Source organism: Mustela lutreola, chromosome 2, assembly GCF_030435805.1.
Source record: "Mustela lutreola isolate mMusLut2 chromosome 2, mMusLut2.pri, whole genome shotgun sequence".
Lineage (NCBI taxonomy): Eukaryota > Metazoa > Chordata > Mammalia > Carnivora > Mustelidae > Mustela > Mustela lutreola.
This window is the reverse complement of record NC_081291.1, coordinates 95,448,583-95,471,626: the sequence shown is the minus strand read 5'-3', so window position 1 is coordinate 95,471,626 and position 23,044 is coordinate 95,448,583. Positions and strand designations below refer to the sequence as shown.

The following is a 23,044-nucleotide window of genomic DNA, read 5'->3' as shown; positions in this document are numbered from 1 at the left end:
CCAGGTGAGGCTCCAGAAGGCAGAGGTGGATTGGGTTGATGACTCCCCAGAGTCCTAGCCTGTGTCCTGGGAAGGGATGGTGGTTTGGAAATACTCTTTGGCCTTAGAAGCTGTCAATGCGTGTGCCGTGGAGGACCAGCCCCGAGCAGGCCTGACTGAGGCTCTTTGTGGAGTGCATGGGATGCTGGAGGAGCCTGCAGAGATGGAAGCAAAGTTTAGAGGCCCACTCCATCCCGGGTCCAGACTGTTGCTCCTTGACCAGAGGATTGGGAGAAGGGAGGTGTTCCTCATATGTCCAGAGCCTCATTTGAAGGAGCCAATCTCCTATGAATGCGTGTCTAGGACTCCCTCATCTGGGAATTGACCAGCCAGGCCAAGGTAGCCCTGGGCCATGGTAGCCCAGGGCAGGGGGCCTTAGGAGTTGTGTACCTACCTTTCTGCCCTCCAAACAGTCAGAGAGAAACTTCAGTCCCTCCAAGACGTTGGGAGTAAGTCTCACTTTCATTTGGTGAATATTTAATGAGCAGCTACTTTGTGCCAGGCACAAAGCAGACCAAAACTCCTTCTTCTGTGGAGCCCACACTCCACTGGGATGATAAGCCCTCTTTCCCATATATTGAGAAGTCTCGTTCAGAGGGGTCTGTGCTTGTCCCTGAAGCCAAGAGGGTGGCTGAGTGGTGTGGATTGGAGCTGGAAGTCAGGCTGTCAGAAGCATCAGGAACAGCAACTAGGCCAACTGGTTGCAGACTTCCTTAGCTATGGATTTTTTTTTGAAGACTTACCTGGAACCCCATGTAAACATGACTAAGCATAACCTTATTTGTTGTCTTCCTATTTGTGGTGTGTACTTATGAAGCCATTTGGTGAGAACAATAAGGCAGTCTTGAATAAGATAACTGCTTGAAATCCAGGGTTATGGGAATCAATCAGAATTGTGCCATCGTAGGCATCTAGCACCTTCTCTCATATCGGGGTTTCTCAGCCTCAGCACTACCAACATTTTTGACTAGATATTTCTTCATTTTGGGGCCTGTCCTGTGCATTACACGATGTTTACCACCATCCCTAGTCTTTACCTGCTGGATGCAAGGAGCGACACTCCCCTCAGGAGTGAAAACCAAAAATGTCTCCAGATACTATCAGGTGTCCCGGGGCGGGGGGTGGGGGGCGAGGTTGTGTGGGAGGCAAAAATCACCCCATTTGAGAACAGCTGCCATCTGTTTTGATCAAATATCAAGGAAATCTTGTTTCACATGAAGAAGAACTTGTATTTATAAGAGTATATTTTGGGTTTGTTTTTGTTTTGGTTTTTGTTGTTTCTGTTTTTTTAATCAGCTCTCTGGACTCTCTTAGGACTACATTTAATTAAAATGAAGTTTTATTCTAAGGTCTGTACAAAAAAAATGCAGCAGCCCAAGTTAATGTGTTGGTAGTTTTCAATGTACTAAAATTTGTATGTAACACATTTGTGTGGGTGTGTTGTTTTTATTACAGTTTTGAAGAATAAGAAAATCTTCATATTAAAAACACTCAGACCAAATGTTGGAGATCCTAAGCCCTCTGGGAGGTAGGTTCAGAGATGCTGGTTTCACACTAGGAAGCAGATGTGGAGAGGCCAGAATCTGGTGACAGGGCAGGGTGGGCCGGAGAGCAGGGTCACGATGCCTCTCTGCTGCCCCAGAGACCCCGAGTCGTCATTGGACAACACCTGGAGGTGGCGCGGAGGGCATATGGAGAACTGGTGGCCTCTCAGAAGAGAATCCAGAATGGAAGAGAAGAAAAATAAAGACTGATTGAGGGGGTGAGGCCTCTCACAGTTCTAAGAAAGAGCCCTGCAATCTTGGTGACGCAGGGCCAGGAGGTTAAACCCGGAATAATCATAATGAAAACAATCTGTTTGCACCATTTGAAGCTTCCAGAAATTTTCAGGAGCAAGTCCACGGTGGAGAACCCAAGTGGAAGTGCTGCTGATTGGAACTGAGCAGGCAGTAGTGAGATGAAAGGCTAGGGGACCGGGTCTCTCAGCTCCCAAGGAGGAGGGCACCGGCCACCCTAGGGATGACAGGGTGGGGGCCCGCAGGCTTCAGGAACCACAGCTGGCTTTAATTTCTGGCAAAAATAGTCCTTCTCTGGAATCGGGTTTTTTCCCCCTGCTCCAACACTGGGAGGCAATTTCAGGGCTCGCTCCCAGGAAATCTGTCTCAAATGCGGTGGGACAGTTGACCACAGGCTCACCACCCCTGTGGGAACTGATAATAGAGCAAAATGCGGCAAAGGCCCGAGCAGAGGACCAACAATCCCCACAGACTCTATCCTCAGCTTCTGCAGTTCTCCAAGGGAGACTGACCTGGCCACCAGGACGAATGCACAGGACCCTGGAGCACGGAGGCACCCATCAGGGTGCTCCGAGCCCCTTTCTCCCCTTTTGCTTCACCATGGTCACTCTGGGGAATTTAGTTCCTGTGCTATGATTGACCGCTTTCAGCATGTGCAGATTTAGGAGCTGATGGAGGCCTGAGAGATCATGTGCTCCAACTCCTGATTTCACAAACGGGGAGTATGAGGCTCAACAGGGTGACTTTTCCCAGGTGAGCCACCCAGGCATCCTGACCATCAGCTCAGGGCTTTCTGACGGCAGAAGGGGACTTGTCTAGAGCCTCTCAGCTCTATCAACCAACCTGGGAAGCAGTGGGGGCGTGTGTGAGCACGGGCCTGTGCACACCTGCAAGTGTGTCCACCCTAGCACCGCCGAGAGGTCGCGTGTACTTGTCTATGTGTGTTTGTAGGATGTGGACTACTGTCTGTTTGGGCACTGCGTCAGGGGTTGCCATCAGGGTAAGGGCTGGGGGTAGGGGTGTGTCCGTGAACCCTGAGAGTCAGTCCGGTGGGGACTGAGGGAAGACCTCGGAGGTTTTTGGCTGGGGCGCTGCTGTGTTGAGCTTAGGCTAGTTGGAGAAGGCATCCCAGGACAGGAGGCTCATGCAGGACACTCAGAATATCAGCTAGGGAAGAGACCCCACAGAAAGAACAGGGCTGGGGGACTGGAAACACAGGAGGTGTGTTTGGTACACCACATGGTATGTGTTGACTCGGGGGGCAGGTTTATTTGGGGAATTAATAGTCAGCTGCCAGACATTTACTGAGCACCGGCTGGGTACGGGAGTTGGGCTGGGAGCTACAGACAGAGTAGAGCTGGCTTGAGTTGGGAGGTGACCAAGAGCTTCTTCCGTTCCTCTCCCAGTGAGCTTACAGAGGCCTGCTTGGTGCCGCACACTGCGGCTTCGAGGAGGATCCAGTCCATGCACTCCAGAACGCCACACTGGGAAGACTTCTGTAGGGGGTGTGGGGGGGACACAAAACGCAGTACAGAGGGCTTTGGAGGTGCTGCCTGGGAGGGACTCCTACCTCGTTCGCAGTTCCCTGCCTAATCCTGACTCCTACACACCCACCCCTAGGAGTCCTGCGGCCGAGATTCGGGTGCACCTCCCACCCCGGGGAGTCTCTGAGCTCCCGGAGTACGCATGTGTGTAACACCTCTGCCCTGGGGCAGATTCTCAGAGACCTCCAGGGAGAACCACTGGCCCCCATACAAGCCCAAGTCCTGGTGTGACAGGGGAGTGCAGAGCTCAATCTATCTGGGGTAAGAGTCCCAGGACACTATACTTCACAATCAGGGACCCAAAGAAAGTCTTTAGGCTTTGCCTGACTCCTCATTCTGGGGGTCCTGCTTTGCCCTTGGAAGCTCGGCAGCTTCTGTGCTCTCCATTGAGAGCTTGCCTCAGTATCTCTCCCCCAGGGTGACTGGACACCCCACATTCAGGAAGCACCTTACGGCCTCCTGCGACCTCAGGCCTCTCCTGTGGCATTGGCAGAGCCAACAACTGTGGCTTCCAAGTGCAGACGAGGTCACCAAGGCTTGGAGAGCGTGAGTGTGGCACCAGAGAGTGGGCTCCCTCCCTCCCTCCCTCCAGGGCCCTGCCCTATAACTCTCTTCCCAGCCCCTAAGCCCTTCCAGCCACTAGGCCACTTCCCCCAGGACACAGGCCACGTGCCCTGCTCCTACGCAACCAGAGTGGTTTCCAAAACCAACTGTGAGGTCTCCTGAAAGGTGCCATAGGGCCACCAGCTTCAAGGGTTGCCTGTGGAGCCCTCCCCAGGAAGCCCTGAGCCGGCACTGCCCTGGCTGGGCCCTGTGCTAACACTGGCCTCAGGGCCCTTCCTCTCCTCATTAAGGAAGGATGCTGGGGAGGAGGACGGAGGCTCTGGGGAAGCCAAAGTCCTTCTGGGAGCCATCCTAAGGGAAGTGGACGCTCCCGTGTGGTCCTGCCCAGCACGGGACCACACCCGCCCCCCTGGCTTCAGCAGAGCTTTCGTGCTGGAAAGAATGGGTCTCTGCGCCTGGGCCTTGCAGGAGGCAGGCAGAGGTCAGCACATTCCAGGACTCCACCTTTCCGCCTCCGAAAGCTCCCTGCAGACAGAAGGCCTGGTCCTCCTTACAGGCAGTGCTGGAAACCTGAAGTGCACAGGGTGTGTGGGGACCAGGAACCTCTACTCTTCCAGAAGGGCTGCGGGGGGACTGACCTCGAAACCTTCCTTCCTAAGAGTGCTTCTGGCCCCCAGACCACTGCCTACTCCCAGTGCCTGCGTCCCAGCCACTGATACAGCTAAGGGCCTGTTTCTTTGCTGGTGGACAAGACATACCAATTAGAGTTGTCCTTTCTCTCCAGCTTCCTAAGTCCCCTACCTGGTCACCCTTGGAGGCACACAGGCCTTCTCTCTCCCTCGAGCTCTGCCCTACTCTCTCTTCTGCCAGGAATGCTCTCCCCTCATGTCTTCCCCTTACTGACTCCTGCTCACCCCTTATCCCCTTCTTTCCCCTCACATCCCCAGGAAGTCTCCATGGACCCCAGGATGGCCAGCCCCTCTATCCCATGCCCTGGACTTTTCCTCCAGAATGCTCCTCACAGTCACAATTAATGACCTGAAATAGAGCTCTTGACCTCCCCTCTCCAGCCACAGGAGGACTAACATAGGGCCTGTCACTTGTGTGCCAGACTAGACACAGCTGGAGCTGCCCAGCTGTGTTGATTGGGCAGACTGAATGTCCTTGCAGTATTGGGGTTGTCAGAAGGTACCGTCATGTGAGCCTGTGCACACCTGGGGAGGGAGGAGGCATGCATGGCCCAGAGAAGGTTCTTGAGGCCAGGGCTGGGCAGGAAGCATTTGGGGCCCATATTGAGAGGGCAGGCCAGAATGGGATGGCAAGGGTGGTCCTGGGCATGAAGATGAAAGGGGCGACTCATCACAGGCTTACAGAGGAAGAAGAGACATGTGGGGGACAGCCAAAGGCAGATTCCCTCAAGTCTTCATGCAATGTCACCAGCACCCTCCCCACCCCACACACACACTAGAACTTTTTCCTCATGGGGAGGCAGCAGTAGATTCCGGGGCCATGGGCTCAAATCTGCTCCCCGCCCTCTCTCTCGATCCCCACTTTACTCGATCCCCACTCTCCGCATCTGTAAAGTGGGAATGATCAGATCTAATTGACGGGCTTCTTGGGAAGACAGCTGAGGGAAAGGTGAATCAAATGTCATTTTGCTTTTTCCTTCTTTGCAGAATCACAGGCCAGAGGTGAGGGCTAGAGGAAGGGAGTCCTCCCGGCTTGTGGGAAGCAGTCCCGCTCCTGTGACTCATAGCTCTGGGAAAAAAGCAGAAGCGGATTCCTGAGACTTTGCAGAGGTGGGGAGAGTTTTTCTTGCCCTTTCTAGCCCCATTGTTCAACAAACAAGTACTAGGCTTTTACCAGGGACCGAGCACTGGGCAGGTACCTTGTAAACGCAGATGGAACGACATAGCTCTGCCTTCAGAGGACTCCCTCTCTAGGGCTCAGGGAGGCCTGACCCCTGAATGGGGGCAGACTTGGGAACCACAGTGCATTTTCTAGAGTGCTTAACGACCTGTTAGTGTAGGAGAGCCAGAGCCTCGTTGTCAACTACACTCAGTCCTTGGGGACCCATCCAATCCCTGGCTTTCAGTCCTTCTCTGTGTGTCTCAGCCCAGATGCTCTGGCACTCCAGACTCAGAGGGCCAGCTACAATCAATCCTTTCCACATGGGACCTACTTGACAGCGCAGACACTTGTCCAAACCTGAGCTCTGGAAGTTCTTTCCAACTTCGTTCCACCCTGATCTCAGAGGATGGCAACTCAAACCTTCTAGTCCCCAGGCTAAAATCTTGATCACCCTCTCTTTTCCCCACCTCCCACCCCCCAATCTGTCATCCAGTCCTGTGGGCTCTACCTTAAAGTAGAGCAAAAACTCATCGATAGTGACAGAAAGCAGGCTGGGACACAACGAACTTTCTGGAGGTGATGGTTCAATGGGTACATAAGTTTATCGAAACACACCAAATTTTATACTTCATATGCAGGTTAATATATGCCAGGTATAGCTTAGACAAGTCCCTTCTCTCGTAGCCTCAGCTTCCCCACCTGCAAAAGGAGGGTCTCTGAGGGACCTTCCAGCTGGACCATCTAACCACCTGTGGTGTAATCACCCCCCTCATCTCCCTCTAAGGGACATGCCTTCACACATCTTGAAGGGAAAGAGTAAGGCTGTGTAGCTCAGGTTTATCCCAAGGCTCTCTGATCCCAGCTCAGATCACTGGTGCTCCCTGTAGAGTTGGCTCAGACCAAATGAGCTTGGCTAGGGAGAGATGGATGCCAGGAAATAGGGCCAAGTCATGTAGGAGAATAAGGAAATGAGTAAATCCATGACTCCACAACTGCCTGCGCTCTCTTCAGGCCCAGAAAACCTCCAGAGGCACAGATATTTTGCGCATATCTGCACTTGATGGATGGGGGAAACTGAGGCCCAGAAAAAAGTCATTTTTCAAGTATACTGAGCAGGAAACTGGCAGAGTCATTACAGAAATGCAGATTGCCGTTAATTGGACTTACTGTGGTGATTGTTTTGCAGTATCTGCAAAGATCAAATCATTAGGTTGCACATCTGAAACTAATATAATGATATATGTCAACTATGTCTCAAAAAAGAAATGAAGGTTGTTGGACTCCCAATCCAGTGCTCAGTCCAACCCCTCTCCTGGGGGTCAGAAGACATGAAGTTCATCCGTCGACATGAAGTTCATCCGTCGGTCCCTGGGCCTCTATAAGCTGGCTCCCCCTGTGGCCTGGGGCTCTGCATCTGGGGCCTAACGGAAGGCTGTGTCCGTTTGTGAGCACCACCCCCCAACAGGGGGAAGGATTGCACAGTGTCCTGTGTCCCAAAGTGCTTCCATTCAGAGATCCATCTGTACTTGCTTCCTTTGGGGGGCAGGAGGGCAAGGCCTGAGAGCCCTAATCTGAAGAAGGTCTCAGGACGTGGGGTCTGGAAGGTGTGGAGATAGCCATCTGGAACTGAGCACCTGTTACTCGCTTGCACCTCACATCCATCGTCAGAGGTGGGTCTCAAACAGCCCTGTGAGGCTGGGATTGTTAACCCTGTTTTGTCCTGTTTTCTAAATGAGAAGACTGATTCAGACAGCAAAGCAGCTTTCTTTGGCCTCAGAGCTGCTTCTTGGGAACACCAGGGCTGGACTGCAGGTGGCCCCATTCCATAGACTTTCCAGAAAGGAGGAGAAACAGCAGCAACGGCTGCAGAGTCTGGCACTTGCTGCACCAGGCCCACCTTGTCCAAGCCACTGTCTGGACTATTTCAGAAGACTCATCACTGGTGTCTCTGCTTCCTCTTTTTTCTCTTGCAGTAGGTTCTCAGCACAGCAGCTAGAGTGATCCTATTGGAAGATAAGGCAGGCGGCACTCTGCCCCACCTCTGCTCAGAGCCCTCTGGTGGTCCCATCTCTGAGAATAAAGGCCAAGTCAAGGCAGTGGTCTGTGAACCCAACACCTACTGGTCACTATTCTTATCCGATTTCATCTTCTGTGCTCTCCTTGCCTCCCCAGCCACATGGCCTCTTTGCTGTTCTTGCAGTGCATCAGGCACACTCCTGCCCCAGGACATTTGCACTTGTTCTCTGCCTGGAATACTCTTCTCCAGATATCCACATTGCTTAATTCCTTCATTCCCTTGAGTCTTTGTTTAAACATCCCTCTCTCCCTGCAGCTCTCCCTGACCACCCAATTTAATACTGTCACTTGTCTTAGCCCCAGTGTTCCCAATCATCCCACCCTACATCTTTTCTTTTTCCACGGTATTTTGCACTTTCCAATGTCTAACGCAATTTATTTATTGTACTTACTGTTTGTCTCCTTTGGAAGACTATAAGCTCCCTAAGGCCAGGGATCAGTATCTGTTTTGTAAACTGATAAATATCATGCATCAGAGCAGCATGTGGAACGGTGTCTGGGGTAAAGTGGGCCCTTCAAAAGCACATGAATTTTTTTGGCGGTCACTACCCTGGAAAGAGTATGGGATTCTGAATTACCTTTATCTGGGTTCAGAGCACTCCTCTAACACTGAGTAGCCGCTTATTTTTATCTCCCGAAGCTCCATTTTCTCATCTACAAAATATGATTTATTTTGAGATGTCATGCACATGTGTTGCCCAGCAGAGTGCCTGGCCCACAACGGCCATATGAGAGCCACCGGCAGGGAGAAGTGACTTTATTTAACAAATAAACGTTATGAGATGAAGCTCAGGCAAATTAAGTAGGACAAGATTGAGCTCCCACAAACTTGACGGGGGTGTGAGGCTCTTCTCAGAGGAAGAATTTTCTTTCTCCTTGGAGGAAAGTGTTCTTTCTCCTTGGAGGGAAGGAAGTTTTTTCGGACAGTTCCAAGAGTGGATTAGCAGCCTGTGACCTCTCGAAGCAGTGAGTTCGAGAGCACACTGCAGAGGAGTGAGGGGAACAGGTCTAAGTGCCATTTACTCACTTCCTGGCAGGGGCACTCAGGGCCACTGGCTTTGCCCTTAGGTGCCTCAATTATAAAACAAGACAAGAATGCTTTCTGTGCTGACTCTGGGGTGAATTAAAGGTATTAAAGGGGAAAGCACATGGGAACATGCTTTGTGGTCAATGCAGGATTGCCTTTATGAGTGGGATGCACAGCTGCTCACATGGGATATGATGCTGGCTGCTTCCAGAAGGTGTTAGGGGCTGAATTGTGCCCTCCCAAATTCTACGTTGCTGTCCTGACCCTCAGTATACCATAGAATGTAACCATACTTGGAGATCGGGGCCTTTAAAAAGGTAATTAAACTAAAATGAAGTCATTAGGGTGGGCTGTAATCCTATGTGGCTGGTGCCTTATAAGAAGAGGCATTTGGGACATGGATGCACACAGACAGAGAATGGCATGGAGACACAGGGATAAGACTGTCATCTCTAAGTCGTGGAGAGAGGCCTCCAAAGAAGCCAACCCTGCTGACACCTTGATCTTGGACTTCCAGCCTCCAGAGCTGTGAGACAATACATGTGTGTTATTTAAGCCTTCCACCCTGTTTACTTTGTTGCATCAGCCCCAGGACACCAAAAGAGAAGGTCTAGGTGGGATTCACTGAATGTTAACAAGCCCAGAGAACCATGTTGCTCTGCTCCCCTCCCTCTCACATACATGCTGGCCCCAAACATCAGTCTCGGGAGTGCCCCGAGTCCACCCCCTGCCTCGCTTGGTCCCAGAGATGCCCAGTTGGGTCTTTCTGCCTAAAGAACCTGGGAGCTCAAGAGGAGTCCTGATGGTATCATGGGGGCCATCTCTGGGCAAAGACCCTCAGGAAAATATTCTGTCAAGTCTCCATGAGGAGGGGGTTTCTGGAAGGGCGTTGGCCCCATTGATTGAGATGGAAAATGCAGCTTCTTCTCTCCTTTTTTCTGTTGGCAGAGGAGAGAATGTCTGTATTCTCTGGAAAGGGCTGGGCATACGTCCAGGGCCTTGTGCCCAAACCCCCTCCACATGCACTGAAAGTCCTGTCTGGGCATGCTGGCCGTCGGGCTTGGGAGATCTGTTTGTGTCATGCGGTTGCCTCTAAGCTGTGGTGTCTCAGATCCTCCCAGGGAGAGCGCAGGGCTCAGCAAAGCTGCCGTCAGATAGCCTTCCCCTCTTTCCTCTCCTCTCCTGAGCGAGGTTTATTAAGTCATGAGGTGCCATGGGGTCCGCTTGCCTTCCCCAGAACCACCTATTCCTATCCCCCTTTCAGGCCACGTGTCCCCTTTATATATTTTTTTAACTATTGTTAAATTTTATTTAAAGGCAGGTTAGTTAATATATAGTGTAGTATTGGTTTCAGGAGTAGAATTAAGTGATTCATAACTTAACCTACAACCCTCAGTGCTCAGGTGTCCCCTTGAAACTGCTTTGATCAATAGTACAGGCTAAAGGTCAAGGAAGTGAGACCCTCATAATCAGTGTAGTGAATACTGTCCCTCTTGGAAGAGTTTCCAAGTCAGGTGCTGGGTACAAATCCTGTTAAAACTTGGTAGAAAGTAGAGTAACAGGAAACAAACAAAACACGTGTTTTTTCGGCCAAACAAGGCTACCCACCTCCAGCTCCCCTTAAATCTAGGCCTGCCTGGTGTAACTCTGCATGTCGGTCTGTTATCATGTGAATGTCACACTGCAGCATGTGGTGGGAAGCCATTTCTTCATTTGCCTGGCTCCTGACTTAGGAAAACGGCAGCTCCCAGGTCCCACCCCGGCAGATGCACCCTGGGGCCTGAGGGGAGAAAGCTTGGAATTCCAACCCTGCAGCCTTGCTCCTAGGTGCCCCTGAATTGAAGACTAAAGTTCAACTGCCCCGGTCCACTTGGGGGGTGAGGCCCCAAAGGAACACACTGGCCTGTATCGGCACCCACCCCACTGTAGCTGCGGGCTGTTGGGGTTTCCGATCCACAGGGAATCCTGTTTGACATAGGACAGCGTTTGGAATCAGACTGAAGCTCTGGGTGTGCCATGCTTTTCCATAAAGATGGATGTTTTCTTTCTTTCTTTCTTTCTTTCTTTCTTTCTTTCTTTCTTTCTTTCTTTCTTTCTTTTTGAAGATTGTATTTATTTATTTAACAGACAGAGATGACAAGTAGGCAGAGAGGCAGGCAGAGAGAGAGAGGAAGGGAAACAGGCTCCCTGCTGAGCAGAGAGCCCCATGCAGGGCTCAATCCCAGGACCCTGGGATCATGACCAGAGTCGAAGGCAGAGGCTTTAACCCACTGAGCCACCCAGGCGCCCCAAAGATGGATGTTCTCTAACAGAAGCTGGGTGACATGCAGATGTCAAGTTCTATGTCCTCTAATCTCTTTGTGCAAAGGATCAAACCCAAATGGGCTTTTTTTGGACAGTTCCAAGAATGGATTAGCAGCCTGTGACCTCTCAGAGTGACCTGAGACCCCCCACCTTCTGTCCTTCTGTCAGCAGAGGAGCCTCCTGGGATGGGAGATGATGGAGGAGCTGGCCCAGGTCCCAGGTGTCTGAGGAGTCTCCACAGCCCCTCAGCAGCCTGAGCCGGGAGGTCCGAGGAGGAGGAAGCCGCATCTCATGGGGCCTGCTTATATTTGCAGTTTAGAACATGATGCCTGATTTCACGGGAACCCATTGCCAGGGAATTTCCTTCTCATTGTTGCCTCCACATTGAGGTGAAGGCGAAGAACCAATCAGGAACATATTTTTAAAAGATGTTTAGGGAGTTTCCTGGATGTCGCCACACATTAGCGCTCTATACCTCCTACTTTTGCAGCCTGATCCAGTTGGGAGTTCAGAATGGTGCCTCAGGAATCATAAAATCCCAACTAATTTTTTTTTAAAGTTCAATTATGCCTACTAGATGATTCCTTTTTTTTTTTTAAGGTTATATTTATTTATTTGACAGAGAGAGACAGCAAGAAAGGGAACGCAAGCAGGGGGAGTGGGAGAGGGAGAAGGCTCCCTGCCGATCAGGGAGTCAATGCGGGGGCTCCATCCCAGGACCCTGGGATCATGACCTGAGCCGAAGGCAAACACTTAAGGATGGAGCCACCCAGGTGCCCCACCTACTAGATGATTCTTATAAAGTCAGAAAATGAGAGCTATATTTAGTGAAGATTTCAGAAAAAAACAAAAACAAAAACAAAACACCCCACGCTGGACAACCTGTGCCTGGTAGGGTGCCTACTCCACCCTCAGGGGTGCCTGTGTTGACTGACCATGGCCAGTCGCCCCGACTACAGTTGACTGTCCCCCACCCACAGGCAGCTGCTTACCATTGACAAAGAAAGGTCCAGTTTGGCAAATGCTTTGCTTTCAGAGCAGTTCACACTGGCTGGATTCCGATGGCCCCTGAAGGTCCTCTCCCAGGGAGCTGTGAGTTGGTCACACAGAGCAAGAAGCAGGAGGAGATTCTGAGGAGAGAGAGAGATGGAGAAAGACAGAGAGAAAGCTAGACCCACAGAGATGTGGGCAAGTCATCTTGAGACAATGGCAGATCCACCAGGGCAGGGGAACATCCAGGTGCGGGGGGTGGGGGGGGCGGCCACCTTGGCAGAGTGATTCTCCTGTGCTACATCACAGGGCTCCTGACAGCTTGGGTTTGCATCCCAGTCCTGCACGTACCAGCTGTAGGATTCCGGACAAGTCAAAGCTCTCTCTATGCCCCAACACCTTCTTCCTCAAATGGCAGTGATAAGACCCTAATCTACAGGGTTGTTGTGAGCGGCACATGATAACGGCTGCTGGGCCTCTAGGTCATGCTGCGACCCAGCTGGGACGAGTGCTCAATAGAGGCTCACGATCAGCATTATTGAGGCTGCCTTAGTACTCATCCCAAAGCATGAATCCGGGCGTCAGGGTACTGCAGGAGTCCTGCCCGATTAGCTCTTCGTCTGTCCTTTGTCTTCCTTTCCAACACCCAGCCAGCACTCCAGCTAACTTGAGCGTGTCTGCGTTTCTTGCAGCTTGAAAGAGCTTCTCTAACACGGACATAAGAAGAACTGTATTGATTTGCCAGAGCGCTGGTGGCCGGGATGCCCAGTCCCTCCAGCCCTCCATGGTATACACGAGGGAAAAGCTGCCGAGAGGTGGCTTGGCCTTTCAAGGGCGAGGTCTTGAGTGTCCTTTGGATCAGGGCAAGCACAGTAAAATGCAGTTAAAAATGGCTCATGGAGGAAGAGGTGGTGGAGGCCATTTCAAGCCTGGCGCGGAGGGAAGGAGCAGTTGTCCCGGCCCCTGCAGGGGAAGAAGGGCACCATTCCAGGGGCTTGCTGTCCCTCAGCTTCCAGGCCAGGCCCCTGGCTGTGTGTATGTGAGAGAGAGAGAGAGAGAGAGAGAGAGATTCTATACGTAGTGGGTGTGTAAGGAAACAGCCCTCCGCCCTCAGCAGCCTGGCTGGGCCTAGTGCAGGATGGGGTGGGGCAGGTGGCCTGGCCACCTAGCTGACAGGGCTGTAGTGACAGCCTTTACGAGGCCTGCTGAGTCCCAGGAACCCAAGCCATTCCGGAGCTGCTGACAGAAGACAAGGAATGAGGAAGTCCCAAAGGCTTCTCTGAGTTTTCATTTCAAGAGGCACAGAGTGACCTTTGTCCCCACCATTTGGGCTTGTGTCTCCCTCAGAGAAGGGGAAAGGTCAAGCTTCACTTTTTTCCAGTTGTTTCAGTTTCAGACCCCCTTGATTAAACACGGAGAAAAGTGGGGGTAGTAATGGCATGACGTGTGCCCAGCCTCAGTGCCTTCATGAGGATCCCGGCCAAGGCTACCGTCACGCAGGGAGACTCAGGCCCAGGAGCCACAATGCGCCTGCCCAGCAGACCTGAAGAGAGAGGCTGTGACTCCCAGAGCACTCCCACGGTGGCTGTCTGGGCCTCTTCATTCAGACGGCTGAGAACACAGCTCCCGAGAGGAGGGGTGGTTGTCTGTAGTAGCTAAGGGACTGGGGCCGGACCTGGGGCCAGAACTAGCTGCCAGGCCTGGGATTGGTGACACACAGCGGGCTGACTGTCCAATATCAGGTAAAGCTGGGAGCAACTCTCCTAACCCACGTCCTAGGAGTCTATGCCAGAAAGCATGGCTCCCAACACTCTGTCCAAGCCACAAAGCCACAAGGGGTACCTGCCTGGTCTTCACTGTCCCTTCCTGTCCATTCGAGTACCAGGCAGGTCCTGACTACTCCCACTCAGGCCACACTCACGCCAGACCCTGGGGTCCCCCCAAGACTTCTCCGCAGCCCGAGTCTCCCACTCTCGCAGAAGGTCCTTCCCATGGGTCTGGCCATGAACAGGCCCAGGTTTCTCTCTGGGTTACCAACCCTCAGCTCCTCATGTCCCAGTTGGGTCGGGTCTGCCCTCCTAAGTCCTGGGGCTCTGCTGGACAGTCACTGTGGGCTCTCTATTCTCCAGAGTGCACCCCACCCCCCCCACCAAAGCAACAGCTCACATGCACACACATGGCTAGACACTGGGCATCTGAGGAACACCTCACCCCATCAGCATACTGCTTGCCTCCCAGTAGCTGGCCCCTCTCCCCTTCTCATGACCCTGTAGCCTGGGGTCATGGCTGAGGCTTACTCCCCTGGTCCCCTTATTCTGCATTTCTGCATTGCTCTCCTTGAATCCTTGTTCTGCATTTCAAATAAAATAATGATAATCTTTTCCCCATTCACAGAACAACCCGCCAGCGAAAGTTATCTCCCTTTTACGTCTTCCTTGCCTTAAGATTTTGGCATCTGTGACCTCAAAGAAACAATAATACATTCGATATAAAGCATCTGGTTTTGGTTTGTCATCCTGGATCTTCACATTGAATTTGGCTATTGCTTGTTTTTATCTCCCTGAGATGCTTCATGTCTCTGAGATGAAATGCTAGTACAAGGGCACTTGCTTATAGAATGGTTTAAGTGGACTTGTTCTCTGGGAGGCCACTCAAGGCCCACCCGACCCATGGGCAGCCCCAAACTGCATTAACTTATGTGGTCTGGAGAGACTTGATCAGGCTGGATGCTTGTCACCACTTGGACTTGGCCCCTCATGGCCCTTAGCCACCTCATGCAGGGTGGCTAGATTTATCAAGTAAAAATATCGAGCACCCATTAAATATGAATTTTCAATAAACAACAAATAATTTTTTTAGCAAAAGTATATTCCATACAATATTTGTTTTTCATCAGAAATTCACACAGAATTTTCTTTGGCGCTCCTAACCTGGGGCTTCTATCCACTGGCGTGTGCTGTCCACATCAGAGACTCTGCAAGGAACCTGTAACTAGTCATAAAGAACTAGGTTTATCAAAGATCTGTTCATAAGGGCAGACTTGGTCATCTCCCGACATAATGTCCCTCTTTCAGGTCCTACAAAGGGCACGAAGCCTTGGGCCCCTCTTACTGATGCCCAGCCCCTCAGCTCTCCCAGAGGTCAGGTCAGTGCTGTAACTCAGGTAAGTTAGCAGCTGCATAGAGCTCTGAGCTTGTACTGCCATGGGCTCTAGATTTTCTTTCTTTTCTTTTCCCATTCTAAAGACTGAATGTTTGTGTCCCCCCAGAATTCATATGTGGTAACCTAATTCTCCAGCCTGATGGTGTTTGGAGGTGAGTCCTTTGGGAGGAGATTAAGTCCTGAGGGGGCAGCCTTCAAGAATGGGATCAGTGTCCTTATGAAAGGGACCCCAGAGAGTCCCTTTGTCTCTTCCTCTTTGTGAGGACACAGTGAGGAGACAGCAGTCTGAACCAGGAAGTGGGTCCTCACCAGGCAGAATCTGCCTGGGGTGTCCAGCCTTCAGAACTGTGAGAGATAAATTTCTACTGTTTCTAAGCCAGGCTATTCTGTTACAGCAGCCTGAATGAACCAAGATACTCAGGAACACGCGTTTGTTTGTTTGTTTGTTTGTTTTTTTAAGTTGAGGTGTTGTTGACATAGAATATTAGATTAGTTTCAGGTGTATGATGTAGTGTTTTGACATCTATAAATACATTATTTAAGTCTAGTTAACCATCTGTCACCAAAGTTACTGTAATATTATTGACCATATTCCCTATGCTGTACGTTACATGGGGGTGACTTATTTATTTCATAACTGGAAGTTTGTACCTCTTAATCCCCTTCACCTATGGCAACCACCAGTTGGTTCTCTGTTACCTATGAGTCGGTTTTTGTTGTTTTGTTTGTTTTGGTTTTTAGATTACACGCATGTGTGAAATCATATGGTATTTGTCTTTCTCTGTCTGACTTATTTCACTTGCCATAATGCCCTGTAGGTCCACTTATGAGCACACTGTCAGAAAGGAAGAAGAAAAACTGGAGGGAGACGTGTACTTCCACGTCGCACTCGGGTGAGGGTGACGCAGTGAACTTCTTCACGAGTGATTCCCACAAGAGAGCAGTGCTGGACTCCTGCTATGACATTATCCATGTTAATGACACCATCATATGCATTTGTAAACTAAATAATAAGATTTCTTTATTCCTAGACTTCGATAACCTTCCTAGGCACTATTAATAATACTTGTGGATTGGAGATATGCCAACAAAAATCAGTATCTGTTGCAAAATGGTCGATACTAGAAAACAGATTAATCTTGTTCATTTATCCTGTGAAGTGTCACATGTTAGACTGATTTATCCCGTCACATGCTTGTGAAGTACTTTGGGATGAACTTTGCTCTCGAATACGATGTCCAGAACGTGTTCTGCTTCACTTCCCTACATGGCGTTTTGGGGATGTGTCGACACCTCTGTTGGCCCAGCGGGGGGGTGCGGGGAGTCATGGACTGCGCTCCTGCCCACTCCCCTGCTTAAGTGCGTCAGCAGCCACATCTCCCGCCACAGCAGCCTTGGCTGAAGGAACTGGTAGGTAAACCTGCTTGAACCTCATATTTCTTCTTGTCATGGTTGCCCTACAGATGCCAGGTCACGAGCTAGATCTAATGTTGAAAGAACAAGCAGGAAAGAGGGGAGGTACACTGCTTTTGATTTGTGCAGGCAAAGGGCCAAGATGCGGGGAGGGCAGCAGGCAGACCCCAGCCTCGGTAGACTTGAGGAACAGACTTCCGGCTCTCTCTGCTCTCAGGAGTTCTGCTCCAAGAAGTCATTTTGGTCTCAGAGCCCAGAAAAGAAACCTAGGGCTGTGGCTTTGGGTCACGTGGCCCAGCCAGGCAGCACTGTCCAAGCCCCAGTCAGGATGAGCTGGAGCAACACGTAAGGATTCCCCCCTGGCCAGGGGCCAGAGTGACACTGCACAAAGAAAGGAGCCTGGTTCATGGGGATGCTTGAAATGATCTTGGGTGCATAAATTTTAGCATTTTTGTGAATGGTTAGGAATTATTACCATCTAAGCCAGAAAAATGTAAAATTCGATAATGATTTATATACTGTAATACGCCATAGACTCCCTCCCTTAACTTAGGCCACGTTATCACATTATTTGGCCACGTTAGGTAAGATAGCTTTGTCTGCCCAGCAAAACTGACTTCCCTAAGGGAGAGGGCCTATGCCTGAATTTGTGTGGGGCTGGCACTGAGAGCCCTATCAACAAGGTGAGCCATGCATGAAAGAAGCCCAGCTGTGAGCAGATCTTCCTAACTCTTGGCTCGAGGCAAGACAGGTTTGCTTGTATTTGGTGACCAAATCAGTTCTTTTTTTTTTTTTTTAATTATTATTTTTTTATTTGACAGACGGAGATCACAAGCAGATAGAGAGGCAGGCAGAGAGAGAGAGGGAAGCAGGCTCCCCGCTGAGCAGAGAGCCTGATGTGGGGCTCGATCCCAGGACCCTGGGATCATGACCTGAGCTGAAGGCAGAGGCTTTAACCCACTGAGCCACCCAGGTTCCCCCCAAATCAGTTCTTTAAAAAAAAATCTTTCATGTGCCTTTTATTGAACCCCTAGCCCTTCTTTATTCTTTAGTCCTCCTTCAAGGTCCCAAATCTGAGCCCTGGGAATTAGGGGTTTTACCTGATGAGGAATCTACAAGGGGTGGGATGCCCTCGAAATAACCGAGGACGCCCTACCCTTATGGATTCCTGGATCTTTAGTCTCCTGGATCTTTAGTCTCTGATGGGGGACAATCAGAAGGTCTTTGGGGTTTCCTTCTGGGGTGGGGCCACTGGTGGGGAGGGCCAGGTTGGCCAAGTGGTCAGAGAGCCTGTGGCCAGGGGCTTTTCATTTGTGAGCTGCTGAGGGACCAATCCATTGTTCCCCAGGCAGCCAGCTGCAGGATGAAAAAGAATTTGTTTTATGCCCCATCTGAGAACTTTAAAAAGGGAAGGATTAAAAGAAATAGGACAAACACCGTTTAGATTGGAGTAGCCAGGATCATGTCAGAGTTTTAGGAATGGACAGAATATCCTGGAAGGAAGGCATTTGTTCATCTAGCAAATATTTATGGAGCATGTCTTGAGTGCCAGGCAATGACCCAGGCACGGCTCCACAGGCTTTATTAAAATATGGCTGTTTTAAATCAAATCTGGGTCTTGGTAAGGAAGTGAGTACTGCTCTATTGCAGTATTTGCCAAAGAAAATATCAAATACTTCTAGGCTTCGTCCAGGGTAACTCAACCCCCGCCCCAGCAGCTTCGTACGTTCTTGAGTCTGTACACCTCAGTCCTCTGAGCATGAGCGCCCTTCTTCCTGGACAGATACGATCAGCCTTTGCTGGCCGAGGGAAGCAGGGCAGACATTTGGCAGGGGGCTCAAGGTAAAGCCTGTTTATTTAGTCCCTCCTGCAGACAGAGGGCAGAGAGGAAGGAGCCGGGCCGGCTCTGAGGCTTGGCCCCTGGGGAGCCACCCTGGCCTGTGTTGAGGCTCTGCCCGTACTCCGACATCAGCAAGTGCGCTGTGCTCATTCCATTTCCTTTCCAGGGCTGGCATCCGCCCCATGTGGAAAGCCCTTCTGTGGTTGCGGTCGGGGTGCTGGGGGTGCTAGCGGAACCACAGTATTCTGAATGTGATTGATAATATTTTTCAGCCTTTGCAGAGGGATGTGTCCCTTTAAAACTCACTTGAATGGGGCCTAGAGAAAATGCAACAGTCCGAAGGAGTATATACGTCTAGCCTGGAAGCAGGCAGAGCACCCCCGATGGCCATCTCTACCACGGACCCAGGGCTTGCACACTGTTAATGGCCATGGATTCCTACTTTATGCTGTCCAGCCCCTGCAGAGGGAACCAAAGCTGAGTCCAGGCACAGAAATAAACTGATGTCAAAGGACTCCCCATTGTCAGCTGAGCCAAAGTGGAAGGATGAAGACATTCCTTCAGCTTGGATGGGAGTGACCCATGTTTGTAGGTATTGAGGGCTTCCAAAGCAGGCAATTTCCTCTGAAACAGTGATCCTCAAGCATGGTTGCTGGACCCACAGCAGAACACCTGGGAACTTGTTAGAAATGCCAGTTCTCAGGCCTCACCCCAGACCCACTACATCGAAGCTCTAAGAGCAGGGCCCAGTTATCTGTGTTTCTGAAACACAGTCGAGCATGAGAATCACTGCTCCTCACGAACCACTTCCATTCATCTTCTCTGAGTCTGCACAGGCCAGGCAAGTTTCATCCTATGTAATGTACAGGTGAGAACACCAGATCCCACTGTTAGTTGAGCAGCCCAAGGGTCTGGAGTCTCCAGTGCCCTCATGCTGCCCACTGGCCTCACTCTTCAACTTCCACTAAAGCCCCTTGGTGGTGGGAAAGACAGAGCAGCAGAGGTGAATGGAACCCAAAATGTGCTGTCGTAGACACCAGATGGGCCAGGCTTCCGTATGAACTCTGACACTGTCTCTCAGGGACAGGTGGAAGAAGAGGGGTTTTGCAAGGTAATCTGAGGTCAGGGAAGGGACAGGTGGTCTGTCTGCACAGTAAGAGCACTTAGGCTAGCTAAGGGTGTGACTCTCACGTGACTAGCAGAGGTTGAACTTCGGCACATGAGCTACATTGAAAATTTTAGGTCTTCAGACACACCGAAGAGGGGAGAAGAAAGTTGCAGCTGGCGTGGAGGGTCCTCTGACAGTCTCCCACCCCCTCCTATCACTGTGAGTCTAAATGCCTCCTCCCCTCCACCACAGTGAAGCTTTTGTACAAGGAGAGAATGGCCAAGACACACATCCTACAGCAGAGTATTTGGAAGTTTACGAGGTCAGAAGAATATGAAGCCTTGCTAACTTCTGAAGGGAGCTTTAGGGAGATAGAAGGAGTTTTGAAAGACAGAATGGAGAAGGGGAGTGATTGAGGGTGGCGTGAGGTGGTCACCTGATGCCTATGGTGGGGACATCTTCACGGTCTGGGCTCCGAGACTCCCTACTCTGGAAACTTTAGCCTGGCTGCAGAGAGTGAATTAGTCTGGATGAACAACACCATGACCTTCATCCTTCCTATTTTGCTGCTATTGCAACTGCTTGGCTGTTGGGAGTGAACAAGACATCTAGCCAGATTCAGAGATCTCTGCCTTAGAATTGTTGGTGGGAAACAGATGAGCAGGAGGGTGAGGAGCTTTGGACAAGAAGACGGATGCCCTCAGCTGAGTTCCAGGCATCTGTGGGCTGTCCAAATGAGAGGTCAGGGGCCACTGGGTGCGTGGTTTGGAGGTCAGAGAGGATCTAGGTTGGAAAACACTGGTGTGAGCGACTCACAGCAGCAGATGGCAGCTGAGGTCATAGGGGGAGAGGATCGGAGCCCCAGAGCACTGGCATTGGAAAGGCAGAAGTGGGGTGTGTTGGCTCAGCAGGGAGAGAGCCCCCACCAGATAGTGGACGAGGCTGCTGAGAACCTGCCAAGAGCAGAACACAGCCCCTGGTGAACTTGTCAAGGGTGATCCCACAGTGGTGGTGAAATCTCCAAGCCAGCTCATTGTGGTTGAGCTGTGAATGGTAAGTGAGAAAAATAGAGAAGATCTCAGGAATCCTGACCATAAAGGAGAACAAAAAACAGGACAGTGGCAAGAGGAAGCCAAGGGGTTGGTCATTCTCAGTCAAGAAGAGGGACAACCCTCCCAAGGAAGTCTCTAGACTATGGGCTGGAAGGAAGTGGAAATAGATGGGGACAGAGAGATGAGAGGATTGAAGGCATTAAAGTGCTGGGCATCTATGTGAAGGGCAAGGCCAGCTATGGTTGGTTTGGCCAGAGTAGAACACGGGTGTCCAGAGGTGGAGCAGCTCCTGGTGGAGACAACCCCCAGGTGTGGGCACAGGTGACTGAAGTGGCTGAGAGGGAGAGTCCTCCAAAAGGGAGGAGGTCAGGCACTGAGGATGTGGGGATGGAAGGGCGGTCACATGGTGTGAGAAGAAGCCAAGGAAAAGCGCTTGCACAGTGAAGAGAGGGACCTGCAGGGGCAGTGGGAGAGGGGGCAGAAATGAGAAAGGCGTTCAGGGGGGCTGGGCTGGGTATGTAAGCCTCATGGTGGGCAGGGTCCAAGAAATAGAAGTGGCCTCAGGGACCCAGGAGGAAGTCTCCTGCTACCCTGACGGCCCTGGGTGTTGGAAAATGAGCAGCTCCACCCAGAAGTGCACAAGTCGGCCCTTATGGGAAGCCAGTTCCACCACAAGGCAGGAGAAGGGAGCAGAGGGGGCGGAGGCTGAGGAAGTAAGGGATAGTGACCATGGACCCAAGGCTCAAGGCAGGCTGAGAGGAGCTGGAAGGGCAGGGCAGTGGGAGCAGTTAGGTCTGGGAGCAATCACAGAGGGGCACCTTCTCAAATCTAGCTGTGGTTGGTGATGTTCTCTTGTTGCCTTAATGCTTTCCTCTCTTTTTGCCTGGATAGAGCCTACTCCCCCTAATGCAGCTCCTACCTTCTCTGCAAGACTTTCCTGATCCTCCTTGGCCTCTGAGCTCTTACCACATTCATTATTTTCTCATCTCATCTCAACTCAAATAAACTTGAATTTTTATTTATAGTTACCCATCTATAGACTCATAATTAGTGAGTTTTTTCTGACGCCACAGCCATCAAACATTTATCACGATAACTCTCTCTTTTTTTTTTAAGATTTATTTATTTTTCTTAGAGAGCGAGAACTTGCATGGCGTAGTGTGCGGCCATAGAGAGACAATCTCAAGCAGACTCCCTGCTTGAGTCTCCCAGCAGGGCTCCATCTAACAACCCTGAGATCATGACCTGAGCTGAAATCAACAGTCAGATGCCCAACCAACTGAGCCACCCAGGTGTCCCAATAATTTTGTTTATGTGGATGTTACTATGACAAGATATCATGCATCTTATAAAAGCATAAATATAGAAATTGAAAATCATGAGAGAGAAATAGCTATGAATAACTGTGATGTATTCTGTCCAATGCCCTTGGGATGGGCCAAGGCCCCCACCAGGGTGCACACACTCCTCTTGAGATCACAGATCTGTATTAGTAGCCGGAGGCATATGCCAGTATCTTCTATATCCTCCGTGTCTCCTTTGCAAATAAGAATCATGTCACATGCATAGCAGGTGCTTAGTAAGTATCTGTGAAAGGGACAAAGAAACAAGTCATCCAGGAATGTTTTGAAATAGAGGTGGGTTACGGCATGGCCAGCGGCTTGGACTTTGGAATGAGATGGATTGCAGTTCACATTCCAGCTCTGCTCCTCACTAGCCCCATTGCCAAAGGTAGGTTCTTGGGCTCCCTGAATCTCAGTTTTCTTCCCAGGGAAAGGGGCACAAGGACCAGAGCTCCCGTACAGGCTGATGTGAGGATAGAGCGCACAGCTCATCATCTGGGTTCATGATGAGGAAGCCACCACTGAGCAGCAGCGTTTTCTGGCTGTCTGATGTGAGTGCTTGAAGCAGCTGAGCTCTCCTTTGAGTTTGTACGGATGTGGATTTTGACAAAAGTCAGTGACCGGGAAATTAACACTGGGAGCACCTTGAAGCCACCCACATACCCTCTCATTGTACAGGCAAAGTGAGCAGCAGTGGCCTATCCCTCCCCTAAGACCACAAGGTTAGAGCTGGGCTGGACCAGGAGCATCTCCCCTGACACCCGTCTAGGCAAGGGAATGATGGAGATTTGGTTCCAGTTCTGAATATGGTGCTTGTGGAAAACTGTTATTGGGCCAAATGATTCTTCTTTTGTTTTTATAAAGCTTATTTACTTCATTACAAAGTGATATTTATCATTAAAATAAGAAAGATGTAGAAAAAACAAGATTTAAAA

The 23,044-nt window shown here is 50.7% G+C and overlaps 1 long non-coding RNA gene across 3 annotated transcripts in view; it reads right to left on the bottom strand.

The window, feature by feature from the left end:
- Positions 1-1,438: 1,438 nt before the first annotated feature.
- LOC131824559 (uncharacterized) overlaps positions 1,439-23,044 on the bottom strand; it is a 32,099-nt gene continuing 10,493 nt past the window's right edge. Inside the window, exons 2-3 of one of the 3 annotated variants that reach the window (XR_009350896.1) lie at positions 12,194-12,331; positions 1,439-3,331 (exon numbers count right to left, since the gene is read on the bottom strand). This is a non-coding gene — a long non-coding RNA (uncharacterized LOC131824559). Of the gene's footprint in view, positions 3,332-4,014; positions 5,702-7,144; positions 7,865-12,193; positions 12,332-23,044 lie in introns of those variants that run through there. The other 2 variants (XR_009350897.1, XR_009350898.1) reach the window with 2 other exon arrangements.